This window comes from Bacillus rossius, chromosome 1 (assembly GCF_032445375.1).
Source record: "Bacillus rossius redtenbacheri isolate Brsri chromosome 1, Brsri_v3, whole genome shotgun sequence".
In the NCBI taxonomy this organism is placed as follows: Eukaryota; Metazoa; Arthropoda; class Insecta; order Phasmatodea; family Bacillidae; genus Bacillus; species Bacillus rossius.
Genome location: NC_086330.1, coordinates 32,923,823 through 32,938,296, shown reverse-complemented (window position 1 = coordinate 32,938,296; position 14,474 = coordinate 32,923,823). Strand labels below are relative to the sequence as shown.

The 14,474-nt window shown below is 36.5% G+C and overlaps 1 protein-coding gene across 1 annotated transcript in view; it reads right to left on the bottom strand.

Annotated features, from left to right (window-relative positions):
• LOC134533712 (transforming growth factor beta-1-induced transcript 1 protein-like) overlaps positions 1-11,417 on the bottom strand; it is a 44,190-nt gene extending 32,773 nt beyond the window's left edge. Inside the window, exon 1 of the mRNA XM_063371712.1 lies at positions 11,400-11,417. The gene's annotated coding sequence lies outside the window, so the exon portion shown is untranslated. The remainder of the gene's footprint in view (positions 1-11,399) is intronic.
• Positions 11,418-14,474: the final 3,057 nt, after the last annotated feature.

Sequence of the window (14,474 nt, the reverse complement as noted above, 5' to 3'; positions counted from 1 at the left end):
ATCTGCATGCCTCATTAAATTTGAACTCAAGTTGTATGCCCGCTCAATATTCTGCAAGTCCTTATTGGTCAGTAAATGTAACTTCGATAATGATGTTTCACAAACTGAATCACGAACTTCACCTATAATAGTAGCTGGTGGTATACTGGAAGCAAGTTTTGATGCCAATGTTTCGCGATCTTTTTTTCTGAATTCGCAAATGACCTGTTTCACACTGGTGACCAACGTGAGTGGAACAGAAATAAACTTTACACTTCCCATCTACCATTAAGGTCACCTGCATACCAGCTGGACACAAACCATTAATTTTGCAGCTACCTTGTATCTTGAGGTGTCGTTGCCCATTATCTTTCGTGGTGTAATAACCAGAACGGTTGCATTGATATGAATACAGTTTTGTCCCATCATTATGCCATTTTGCTGCCATTGCTCTAACATACGAACTATTCGTTGTTTTCTCTCTCTCATTTTTCCAAGATATAAAGTCTGAAAACGAACTAAAATCTAATGTTTCGTATACAGCAACAATGTCATGCACAATACGAAAATGATCAATCATGATTGTCCTATTTCCAGAACAGAAGTTACAAATACTGCAACTGACGTGTTTTTTACCTTATTGTTGGCGCATCTACGTGACAAGGATGCTTCTCGCGCTGATGTCTTCGAAGTGTTGAAAGCTGTGCAATTTTTTTTTTCACATTGTTCACACTGACATGAACCTTCGCCTTTAGGTTTTCGTTGTCTTGGAACCGAATTAATTTCAGAATGGCATTTAGAAAAATGTCTTCGTAAACTACTGTTAAGTTAAAATTGTCTACTACAGTCAGAACATGCAAACATATTGTTTCGGAAATGTTCCTTATCAGAAAAACGCCAAAAAAAAACCATCACTGCTTTCTAAATGTCAACAACATTTAGGAACAAACTTTACCGCACAATATTACCGCAACGATAAATATTATAACAAAAGACGAACACGTAACTCACATATTCCCGCGAAAAAAGGGATGTTGCCTCTCCTTCCCGGCCGTTTAACAACTTTTTTTTCTCTTGTTTCTTTTGGATTCCCGTTCTCCTGCACCCCACCCCATCCGCCGGCCGACCGGCCTACCGCGCATGCGCAGAAAGATTCCGGCCCACCCCACCCTCCAGCTTCACCATCCACCGGCCCGTAGCGCATGCGCAGAAAGATTCCGGCTGATAGTACGAGCCTGTCTTTAAGCGTTACACTACACCAAGTACACAGTAGTGCTACCCTTTACTTACTCTATGAGTAGTGCTACCTGGCGGACGGCAGCTATTATCCCGTGCGCCTGCCGAGTGGAGTGAACAGTGGACACCGAGCGCGCATTCTATGTAATTCGAGGAGAACTAGGAGAAGTATTTACATTTCAGTAGAGATGTAAAAGTAACGAAAAAATGTGTACCCGTATGTATTCGTTACTATAACAATTAGTACTCGTTACTTTCGTATCGTTACTCGTTACTTCTGATACCGCATAACATGCTATGTTATGTAACAGCAACGAATAGAGTCGTATTTCGTACGCGTACAGTATGACGTCGCGTAAATAAAAATAAATCGAATATAAATAAAAATATTTGATAATTAACAGCTATTGTTAACCAAGAAACAATTAAATCTCATTAGAGCGGCTTTATTATAATATATATTTTAAGATAAGAACATAAACCGTGAAAATACGCGATGATAATAAAAAACAAAAACATACATATTTATAATTTGTAAAAAATACTTTCTTACGTTGTTTCTGTTCGAATCTAAAACTTTGTCTACACACACAATACCTTTAATAAACAATAAAAAAATTGGACGACGAATTTCCAAATTATACTTTTATTAATAAACAAACATCGTTCTTTGTAACGAATAAGCGCGCGCATGCGTAAAACATACGAAAGATGCGAGTAACGAAATGCATTCGTGTGTAACGTTTCGTTACTCGTTACTAGATGCCGCACCCGTTACTCAGTAACGAATACATACGTTTTGCTACAGCTCTACATTTCAGAAGTTTCGTAGCCGCGGCCCGCGTGTACAACACAAGTAATTGCACCTGGCTTGTTTCCGTGTGTATAGTTGGTTCGATTGATAATTGATATACTGATAGTGTTATGAGCACATATCTGTAACTCGACACGATTGGAAAACATATTTTTTTGGAAATAATACGGTTTTTTGTAAGTATGTATTATTTCTGCTTGTAAAAAATAAAATAACGTTAACCCTAATGGTGGTGCCAAGTCACCTGTGGCACCTACCTTGCGCACGCCCATGACTAAGTGCCCCGGTTGGCAGTACGATGGATCGGCGGAGAACCTCAGTAGGTAACTGCTCCCTGATGATGGCGACTGCAATGTCGACCGAAACGTCGGTGAATTATTCGCTAAGGACACGGCTACAACCCAGAAGCCAAGCTACTTCAACTCTAAAAGTGATTGTACTTAAATAGTCTATATTTTCGACAACACTGGATTCAGAGTTCCACAATTTCTGTCACCTAATGTACTTGTCGTACTTTTTACAAACAAAATTATATTATCTATAGACTAATATCTAATTAAAACAAGCTTCATTATTGTTTAACTGTTTAATTAAGATCGTACTTCACATATAATTTATTTGTTTAATATTAACTTCTATATTTCTAACTTAACATTTCAGTGGTAAGTTTGTGTTGTTTTTACTATTGTGTCTAATTATGTAGTATTAAATGATTTTAGGTGTCATAGTCTATTGTCAGTTTTGTATTCCTTATTGTACGTATGTATTATTGTTTGTTTTATTTTTGTCTTATATATATATATATATATTTTTGGTCATACATACCGTTGCAGCTCTTTACTGAGCATTGATATGCAAGTGACAATCTGTAAATAAATAAACAAATAAAATTAAAATAAAGCAAGCAAGGTCACTACTGGATAAGAGGCACAAGGTCCAGGTGAGAAGAATTGGGTGGGGCAGAAAAGATGCCATGCCCAGCTGCCAGTCGGCTGCCTGTAAAAAGAAAATGTGTTGCAGATATTTCCTTCGCCTAAGCTAGAGCCTCGGCTCCAGCAACATCTACAGCAGCGTAAGGACCGACAGCACGAGAGTCAGCAAACAAACTCGAGCTGCTGGCACAAGGTGATCCAGGCAGCCCCGGCGTTGTTCCGTCTTCGTTTTCTTTCCTTTGAAGTCTTCGGCAGCTACCTTTCAGTGCAAGGGTGGGGCGAGGGGTCCCAAACCCTCAGTTCCCCCGAACTACAACGAGTCAGTTGAAGGTCGCACCGCTCGAAGCCAGCATGGTTCCGACATTGACAGCAGAAAGGCGCCATCTCACTTCCCCTCGGACATCCGACCCTCTTCTGTCTCGTTGCACGTGCAGCAGTCCACAGTTCCGGAAGTTTCAGCCAGCGGTTCACCACACTTTGCATCATAGTCACCTAAGGATACCCTGCGGTGCCTGTATCAACGAGACTGCTTACTGCTGCGCGCCGATCTTCATCCGAGTTGTCTTTCACCGTCGATAGTTGTGATAACGACCTCATCAAGCCGGCCAGTGTCTGTGGACTGCTACTGTTATTGATAGTCACCCCCAGTTACCCAAGTAGATTAATACTGGGATCCCGAATCCGCCACCTGCGTGCAGTGGCGTAGCCAGGATTTGTGTATGGGGGGTGTTAAGAAGCATGCCCCCCCTCCCCCTGTATTAAAGCGGTGGGTCCGGGGGTCCTCCCCCGGGAAAATTTGGATTTTAAGGTATAAAATAGTGCTATTTTAGCAGTTTTCGGTACTTAAATTTAAATATTGTAATGGTTAAATTTTATTAATTTTAATATGAAATTTGTTTGAGTGATAAATAAGAAATTAATTAAAGATTTGGAGCTAATTGGGGGGGGGTTAAAACCCCTAAATCCCCCCCCCCCTGGCTACGCCCCTGCCTGCGTGACGCGGTTGGTAGCAGATGGCACTTCCAGGTCGCCATCAATTACCTCACACAGCACCAACATACTGCCAGCCTTCTGAGTTCCTCAAGCCCACGGGAGCAATGCCTACACCCAAAGAGACAACATATTTACAAATTCACAGTGTTTTTTTTTTTTTTTAATTTCAACAGCAAAGGTGCACGAACAAGCAGGGAACTTTGGAAATGTTCGGAGTTACTTGAGTAGGAGGAGGGGAGGGGTTTAGTGAATCTTAGGTTTCACATTACAAGGCAACCAAACATTTGTACTTACTTAATTTACAGATCAAATCAACTGTTTCATTTTATCAAATTGCAACTTGTATCACCAATTCTAATGTACGCTTGAACTACTTCTGTCTCGTTACTGAATTTTTGGATAAACAATCCCCGTATTCATTCGGGCCATCATTTGTACACAATAGTATCAATGTGTATTGAGAGTAGCGAGTAGCCTACGATAGTTTCAGTGCTACACTTCTGTAGAGACACTGACTGCATTATAAACTCACTAAAATTCAAAAGATTCAAATACATAGTGTAATGGACGGAGTATTTTCACTTAAGACTTTGGGACACAACAATGACCCAGCTTCCACACGATTGTGTATACAAGCAATTTCCCACCATCGTCAATGAAAAAAATAAATATCTGACCTCTAAAGTGTAACAACTAAAGTTCAAAGAATCATTAATATAGTGATGTTTCTTCTTTTTGCTACACCGTAAATATAATGAAAGAATGAATAAATTCGGGCTTAACTTCAATATCTGGTCATTAAATATATGAAGGGTTTTGAAATGAGTCTGGAGCAACCATGAATTGAATGGGCATGAGTAAACAGAAATTTTGCTTTTATAATAGTACTGATTAGTAAATTAGTTTGTGACCGTGTCCCTTAGTTAATTTTCTTAAGTAACATCCAAAAAGGATTTATTTTTCACAAAAATTCCAATGCTTTTTATTGCAGCTGGGATGCAATTTGTCTTCTTTGGCTGCACCAAAAAGATAGCAAGCATAGAATTTTTGATGCCCATGCAAAATAGTTTCAGAGGAGTGAAACTTATCCTATCTGATGTAGCTTTTGATATTCTATGATTTGTACATAGATCAATGTACAAAATAAATTAAAATTAATCAAAAATAATTACAGAATTTAAAAATCCAAAATTCCTTTAATTTTTAATGATTCTTTAATCTTCGCAGTCTTATAGCTCTCTTTGTCTCTCAGACCCTCGCATTAAGGCTGCCCGTGACAACAAGGGCAACGCGCACATCTAGCTCAACATTTGTATAGTTCCCTGCCTGATCGTTAGACCCTTCTTCCACTGCGAGTCCAAGGGTAACAAATGTGAGACACAATACGCGCGAAGATTGTGTTGCCGATAACCGGTTCCTCTCTCAAACTGCTTTCCGAAGGTGTAGCACAGACATTCTGGGCTAGTTGAACATAAAATTACGTTTTTTTCATGTGCAATGTCGCAGAAAAAAAAAATGGTGATTCTCAAAAGAAAATACAAGTCTACGTGTAAGACCATGTATCAGAAGAGCGTCAAGAAAGAAAATCTCTCGTGCTGGGTGGATGAAAAGAAAGCAACAGCTAGTTCAGTAAGTAAAAATCTTACAGGATTTAATTTCAAAATACACATTTTGTATTAATTATCATATGTAATTTAAGCAAGGGTATGAAGATAGTGAATGAGTGAGTGAATACGTTATTTTGGTATACACGATTCAAGACCCTAAGCGAATGCAGCATGCATCAGACAGCTCGGACTGCCTGAAAATTTTGCTAAACAGCTGTACGTATCTGAAACAACCCATGGCTTGCTTAGGTTCTTACTTCTTGTTTACAATAAGAGTGGCTTATGAGTGTATAGTGTTTTATTTAATAAATAATAAGGGGATGAAATGATTACATAATAAATGCTGTGTCGTCCGTTTACATGATGTAACTAAAGAAAGATGTTAACTAAAGAAATAATAGAAAAGTATCCAATTATATATATGTGTATATATATAGTTTTTACACTTTAAGAATTTATATATATATATATATATATATATCAATTCTTAAAGTGTAAAAACAGTTGAAAAGTGATGTTCATTGTAAGACCTTGATAGTAAGTGTTACAGTTCTTCCCGAAATAATTTTTTAAGAGAAACATTTTGCTAGTTATTTTTAAAGGATTTTTTCAATGGGCGGCAAGTTACTAATTAAATAATTATTTTTTTACATCGCCATTGCAGTGCATACGCACTGTCTTGAGTTTCTTCAATGCATGTCGGTACGAAGTACTTGAATAATTTGCATCTGTATTTTAAAAGCTCCCGTTCATGGCCTTAAACATGGACAGTAATATGAATTTTAATTCGATAACGTAAGCATGTCCACAAAATGTCTGCATCATGAGCCAGTGGGTTGAAATCATGGCAGAGAATACAGACATATAGTGTATATGTATTTATATTTTAACAATACAAATACCCAACCATTATACGCTTTATTCACAAAATTTCACAAAAAATCTTTGTATGAAATATAACATGAAAGTTATATTTAACTTTCAGGAGCAATGCTAATGACATGGCAGCAGCTACGCTCTCGCCCATGCCAGGCCAAAATAATACAGGCTCGTGTTGTAATGAAAGCTGTATTATGGGTGATATATCAAGAAAAATTTATTTCAGGTAACCACAATATTGAGAACTACAAGAAATATTTAGGGGCAGCCATTAAGTGTTTTATTGACATCCACACTGCCAACTTGTTTATGGCATGTGTGCAATATTATGAAAGTGTCTTCACTAAACTTTTGAAGCCAATATGCAATTATTACTAAAAATAATTACATCACAAAAATTTTTTGGCAGGGTCAGCTATATTTCAAACATATTATCAGTGTATAAAATATAACGGAGTTAATAAGGAAAATTGTTTTACAATTACATGTACATTTTTTTTTGTTCTAGGAATGTACACAAAACACTTCATCGACCAGCAACAACGAGCAAGACAAAAAAGGAAACATCAACATTTGCACAATACCAAGATACAAATAAAAGCGAAAAATTACTTTATACTGCAGATGAGCACTATGGTTTGGTACAGGCAAAGGAACATCAACCAGAGATTACGATTACAGCATCAGAGTTTGAGGAAAAGAAAAGAAGTTTCGTTGCTGGTCTCGTGCGGACCGAAGAAGAGCGAAATGAGCTACAGAGAACGACTTTGTTGCAATACAGATGCCACTTGTGGAATACAGAGAGGAGGAAGTTACTAACTGCTTCCCATTTCGGCAGGGTTTGTAAAATGAGGGCTACAACATCTTGTAGAAACTTAGATCATTCCATATTGTATGGAAACTTCAGTACGAAAGGTACACAGTATGGTATTGCCAACGAACCTGTAGCCAAGTGTAAAATGGCCGAAGATCATGGAAAAGTGGCAACAGATGTGGCTTATTTATAGATTCTGAATAGCTTTTCTTGGTGCAACTCCAGGTACATTTAAAACATGCAATTTTATATATATATATATATATATATATATATATATAAAAAATTTTGATACCTAATGTAATTTCTGTTTTACGATTAAGTCATACAGAAGTCATGTAAAATTCTGTTGCAGATGGTTTGGTGCGTGACGATGCCATTATGGAAATTAAGTGCCCACTTTCAGCAGATAAGTACCAAAGTCCGAAAGAAGCTATCGATAATGGACAGGTTATCATATTCAGCTATATATGTGTTCCTTTTAGCTCTTTAGTATTGCTAAATACGACCACTTATTGAAAATTAACTTTTAGATTCATTTTTGTACAATATTTGTGGCATAAAACATATCTTGTACTGATTTTAGATGACTCACTGCGCAATAATTAACGGAAAACTGCTACTGAGACATGATTCAAGCTATTTTTATCAAGTGCTTGGGCAGATGCACATAACGGGAAGAAAATATTGTTACTTTGTGCTTTACACTTTCCACTGGATGACATGAAATTATCGAAAAAGACAACGCTTTCTGGTGCGAAAAAATGGAAGCATATTTTTGCAGGTATTTTTCTTATTATTTTACATACAATTTTTGAGTAGAGCAGTAAAATGTGTAGTTAATACAGCGGTGCTAAATGAAGTCTACATTTATATGCCTGTATGGTTCTTCTTTTTTGTAACACATCTTTCACAGTAAGGTTTTTATACCACTGATATCCATTTAGAACATATACATTGCATTACTGATAGTTTTTTTCGTAAGCTATTTTGGTACATACACATATTTACGACTCAAATATGTCTTCTTATCAATAGCTTAACATATACAGAGAACTTGCAGTGTTAAAATAAAAATATAATTAAATTTTATGTTACACACATACAACATACCTAAGTGAATTTATAATTATGTTTGTTTCAGATTCGACAAGGAATGTCTGCTGCAGGAAATAGCAAACCCTCAGTTTTCAAAAAGATTTGCCAAGATGGATATTAAGGATCCCTTGTACATAATAACAGCCAAACAAGAAGCCCAGAGGGCCAAAGAAGAGAGACTTGTAAGGAGTTGTAAATGAATATAGAGTGAACCACAGCTTAATACTTGCATTTTGCACCCCTTTAATGTATTTAATATAATTTCAAAAATAAATTTATTTTTCAAAACACACAAAACATTTAAAAAAATTTCCTTGTGCATCCAAATATTTAAAATCGAGCATAAAAATTAAAAAAACCGAAGTGAAAACAGTATTCCAGATTCATACAAATTCGCTGATATTGGGAATGTTGAGGTTGTGTTCCAAGCAACTATTTTGCTTACGAAAATTAACTCTCAAGTGATATGTAAAATTTGATGTTTTCAATTGAGAAAGTAACAGTTTAAAGGGACGAAAGTGTGTTTTTATTTATGGAATATGAGTTCTCGTAAGTTTAATGATTTTTTCCTGAAAGGCTTTCTTACTAACGTATTGAAGGAGGAATTTAGAGAAAAAAAAGCAGTTTTGATTACTTTTATTGTATAACTTATTCGCAATGTTCAATAACAGCAGGAGCCACGGAGATCAACTGGTAAAAACCTTAGCCTCCCACCACGGCGATCCGGGTTCGAACCCCGGTGGGTTCCATCCCCAGACCTTTGCATGTGGAAATCGTGCCAGATGCTGTCGCTAGTCCGCGGGTTTTTCTCGCCCTGCATCATAACACGCTTCGATAAAAGTATCCTTAAAACGCTTTAAATATAATCTTGCAATGAAAAAATTAAGAAAAGAAAACAAGCTATTTGTGCTACTGTCAATGAACCAAAAGGCCATTGCCGATAATCCGTCTCTGTTTCAGGAAACGTGAGTCGCCACTTTCTTATCGCTCGCATGTCTGCTCTGCATTCACTCAAGGTGTTGGGGATAGAAGCAACATATCTCCACAAATAGATGTCCTGTTTTCATGAAAGAAAATATTTAAATTATTTAATTTTGATTACTAGTTTTACAGGCTGATTATTATTCAAGTAATGTTCAAGTTGCAAATTACTATAGAACATGGTAAGGTGCGAGTCTAAGACATAGCTTTTTGTGGTATTTATGCTGCATTCGTTCACTGCAATCAAGAAAATAATGTTAAAAATGGCTTTTTTCCATATTTTTTTATTCAGAAATTTAAAATACTTTTAAAAATATAAAAAGTCTCAGACAATTATACGACATTATATTACTTACTTCCAAAATGTGTAAAGCTTTAACTTCATTCATTCTCCCAAAAAAGATCAACAGCGGTACACATGTTTCCCACTATTTAGCCCACCGTACCCAGCAGCCTTAAGGGATGAGACTGCCCCTAGCACTATCGGCAGTTGCTTTTACTCTTGGCCCACTTTACCATCATCTGCAACCCTTTCATTCTAAATTTACACATCATGTAATCAAGGTGTAAAATACATTAGTATGGAAGCAGCTTAAATTTTACATGAAGCTCTAATTCTCTTTACTCCTTTCTTGACTGCACCACACGTCCCACCGACTGTTTTTATTTACGAGACGTACCAGACTAACTTACGACATGCTCATAGTGTTGCTTTCAGGCAAATGAGCAAGCAAAATATTGGTGATTTAAGTAAATAATGAAAAAAAAAAAAAAAGACAAAGATCACATTAAATGAAACTGCTAAGAATTTCTGCACTAATAAAAATTCTATGAAAGCCAATTCAGGGTGTTTAAACACATCTGTAATAAAATTTCCCTGATTTTTTCCTGTCAAAAATTACAAATCTCTCTTAAGGTTAATTTTTTTATAATAATTTACCTATTTTGCAATTTCCTAAAAGAAATAAAGACAATCCAGCCTCCATCATCTCCATAGCTGTACTAGTTCAAACAGAACCTCGCATACTTTATTTTAATGTAAGACTATGTACTAAAACTTCCATCTCAAAAAAAAAATGCTTTCAGTCTCGTTCATGGCAGGCTGAAGTACGACATTTTCCTCTCAAATTGCTATCACTGGGGAGTTTACAAAATGGTTATTATGACAGACTATACTAGACAGATTAGACTACTTTTTCCCTTTTGTATAATGTGATGCAAGGTTTGTGAGTTATTGAGGAATTGGTTTTGGGCCTAATGTGTAAATCTCCAATGTTGACCAACATTTCAAAAATAAATACAGTAGACTCCCGACTATCCAAGGTAATGACTGGCAAGGGGTCCACGGATAACCAAACAACATGGTTAAAGCAATGTCAAAAAAAACTGTTTGAAATTTTTTTTTCCAGCCTATCTAGACAAACACTGTAACTCAAAGTTAACACCCTAGTTTGTTACAGTAAAACAGAGCACTAATCAAAAAAATTCCTTTTCCAAATAGGTAAGTGTAATTGTTGATTACCATTTTAATCACAACACTACTCTCGTTAAAATTAATTTTCAGTACTAATACGTATCTAAGTATATTTGAAATACATTTAAATAAATGTTGAATAACATTAAGAAATTAAACAAGCTAAAATTAAATTTAAAAATTCAAGAAATGCATTGTTTGCATAATAGGGCTTGGGCATAGGTAACAATGTTTTTTCCCTACATAGGCACTACAAATATATCTGAGTTACAAAATAATAATGTTATTGATATAGGAGATAGGTATACACTAGAGTCCCGTTATAGCGAGGTGTCACGGTTCCGGGTTTGATCCTCGCTATAACCGTGTCCTCGCTATAACCGAATTGGACAAATTTTGGCCCCCAAAAAATAAAAATTTACCGAAAATAGCATAAAAATTGTGTTTAAACCTGTATACATAATTGGAAAATAACAGGTTATCTTAACGAAATCTTATTTTCTGTGAGCAGATGTGTGAATTCTCTTTAAAACGATACCTCATAAGTACGGATGCGATCACCGATTGCGTCAAAATAACCAGAATACCCTACCACGCCACGTAAGTTCAGCATCTCAGCCCGCGGCCGACGCAGCATTGTCCTGCTATCTATCGTCGACGCGGGCTGTCTGCTGGCGGCCATGTTGGTTCGGGATGTTGCAAACAGGTGGTGCTAGTGTAGCGCGACGATTTAATTCCTTACAAAAAAGCAGGAGTGCGGCTGCGGCAACGCACGTTAGAGGTGGGTTGGGACAGCAATTTTCGGTATCAGTCCCAACCTGATACTGATACAGTAATGTACCTAGGTACAAGTCTCTGATACTTCTGTATCAGACGGTCCCAGGAGGAAATAAAGCTCCGCGTACGCAGACCGTGCGACCGGAAGGAGAATCTGATACATTATTTATCACGCCTGGTAATTCTCTACCTCTGATACTCTCATGCCCGCCTGATACAACCAGTATCAATCAGTTCAACATTCACTGCAGTTCGTCCTGGCCGTGTATCACCATGTTGCGGGCTGTCATGCTTTGTAGTTAGTATTTTTATAGTGAAATAAGGAATGGATAAGTGCACGAAAAAGACTTCATTTGTGTGGAATTTTTTCACGGAAAATAATGAGTTTGCTAATTGTAATTTGTGTAAACAAAAACTGAGTTATAAATCATCGACTAATCTGAAGAAACATTTGAAACGTAAACACTGATATAGTATGCTTACTAATGTACCTATCTGTTTTTTTATTTTTTTATTTTTGATAAAATCGTGAATTTTTAATGTATAAAAACACTAGTTACTAATTGTTATCGAAAAAAAAAAAGTCCATATGTTGATTACATCTGTTATTAGTGTCAACTGAGAATTTATTTGCATTTTCATAGCTGTTAGGTGCACAAATATAAATATTATATCTTGTATTAATGTACTTTTTAATATTAAAATTTCATTAGTTTTATTATTGAACGAGACGGTGCACGCACTGCGCACTGAGTGTACTAAAGTAGGACAATAAACAAAACGACTTGTAACCAGGGCTGCCACTCTGATATTCATGAAAAACCTAGATAGGTAACCTAAAAAAAAACCCAGACACATGGGTAAAAAACCCAGATGCGTCTAAAATGCTATCGTTGAAAATGTTTGCGTACTAATTCAAAAATATAAACATAACTGGTTTTAATATAAAACAATTAATTACCTTACAAGACTGAAAACGGTTAAATACAACCAATACAAGACAATTACACTGCAGCAAAATGGCTGTATAAGTAATTCTTGGACCAGCACATATCATAAAAAAAACCTACAAATATATACATGACAAAACAAACACCATCACTGCATACTTTAAACCGGTAAATGTTTTTATAAAACTGCATCATGTCTTTATTCAGAGTCTGATTCTACAAGATTGGTTTGAAGGTTAATTGTTGCATTGGTTTTGTGTTCTGCAAGCCTCTTTGAAGAATGTGTCTAATTTAATATTCGACTTAGCTTCTTGAAAACTAGTTTTGTGTTTATATGTATTTTTGTGTGTGAAACACATAGACTTGTTTGCATTTATCAAACAGATATTGCAACAGATACAGTAGCTACTACCTTTATTATTGTTTTAGGTATAAAAATAATTAAAATTATAAAAAACCTAGAATTGTTGGAATTCATTATTTAAAAACCCAGAAACCCAAACACCATTGGAAAAACCCAGATCTGGGTGGAAAAACCCATGAGTGGCAGCCCTGCTTGTAACAATATCGCTTTGCGCCTCTCCTTCAAGGCTTCAACGTCTTCCCCTGCGCTTCCTCCCCTACATTCTTTCCCTTCTTTATCCCTTATTCGTCGTTCCTGCTCCCTCCCCTTTCACAAGCTCCGCCCAAGTGACAGTCATCTGCGATCGGGTACTGCGCTCATTGGCCGTGGTGTTGTTCCAGGTGAATTCTGAACTGATACTAAAGTCTCTGATACTTTTCAAGTGTACTCGTTTGCCGATCCTGATACAGGCGCGTATCAGTGACAAAGTATCAGGTTGATACTTTTCGACCCACCTCTAACGCACGTACGCCTCAAACGAAATAGTCGCTGGAAAACTATACTTTTTTCATTTAAAGAAACCTGTCAACTTTTTTAGAAAATAAATTTGGGATTAAACTCAAACCATCACCACCCCTTTACCGGACAGATACCCCAACAACTGACCGAAACAAAAGTTACAAGAAAACTGTCCCAGCGATTCGGAAATAAATACGGTAGTGCTACTAGAGGTGTAAAAGTAACGAAAAAATGTGTACCCGTATGTATTCGTTACTATAACAATTAGTACTCGTTTCTATAACAATTAGTACTCGTTACTATCGTTACGTTACTCGTTACTTCTGATACCGCATAACATGCTATGTTATGTTGCAGCAACGAATCCAGTCGTATTGCGTACGCGTACAGTATGACGTCGCGTAAATAATAATAAATAGAAAATAAACAATTAACAATATTTGATAATTGATAGTTTTTGTTAACCAAGAAACAATTAAATCTCATTAGAGCAGCTTTTTAATATTATCTCTTTTAAGATGATAACCAAAAAAACTAGAAAATACGCGATTATAAAAACAAAAACTTACATATTTCTAATTTGTAAAAAATACTTTCTTACGTTGTTTCTGTTTCAATCTCATACTTTGTCTACACACGGCACAGATATCCAACGGAAGTTTGATAAAAGAAAGAAAGGATGGGATTCTATTTTTAAAGCCACGCACTTAGGTGGCGACTGCAAGGCTGAAGAATGTGACAGGCGTCAACGGCAAGATGTCTAGTGGCGAGCGAAAGGGGTGGAGATAAAGCAGCAAATAACAAAAGCGCGCTTCAAGCGATCACGCCGTAAATTCCTCAAAAATACCTCGTTATAGCCGTGTTCTCGCTATTACCGTGCTCGCTATAACGAGATTCTACTGTATTTCAGTTCTAATAGGAATTTTAAAAGCATGAACTTAATGTTGTATATTATTAGAAATATTATTTAACCTGTTAATGTAATTCCCGACACTGCTGTTTACTAAATGCATGTCTGCCATGATTTGCAACTAGTGCATCCTAGTGGCCCTAGAAAAACAAGTCCTGAAAGCTTCTG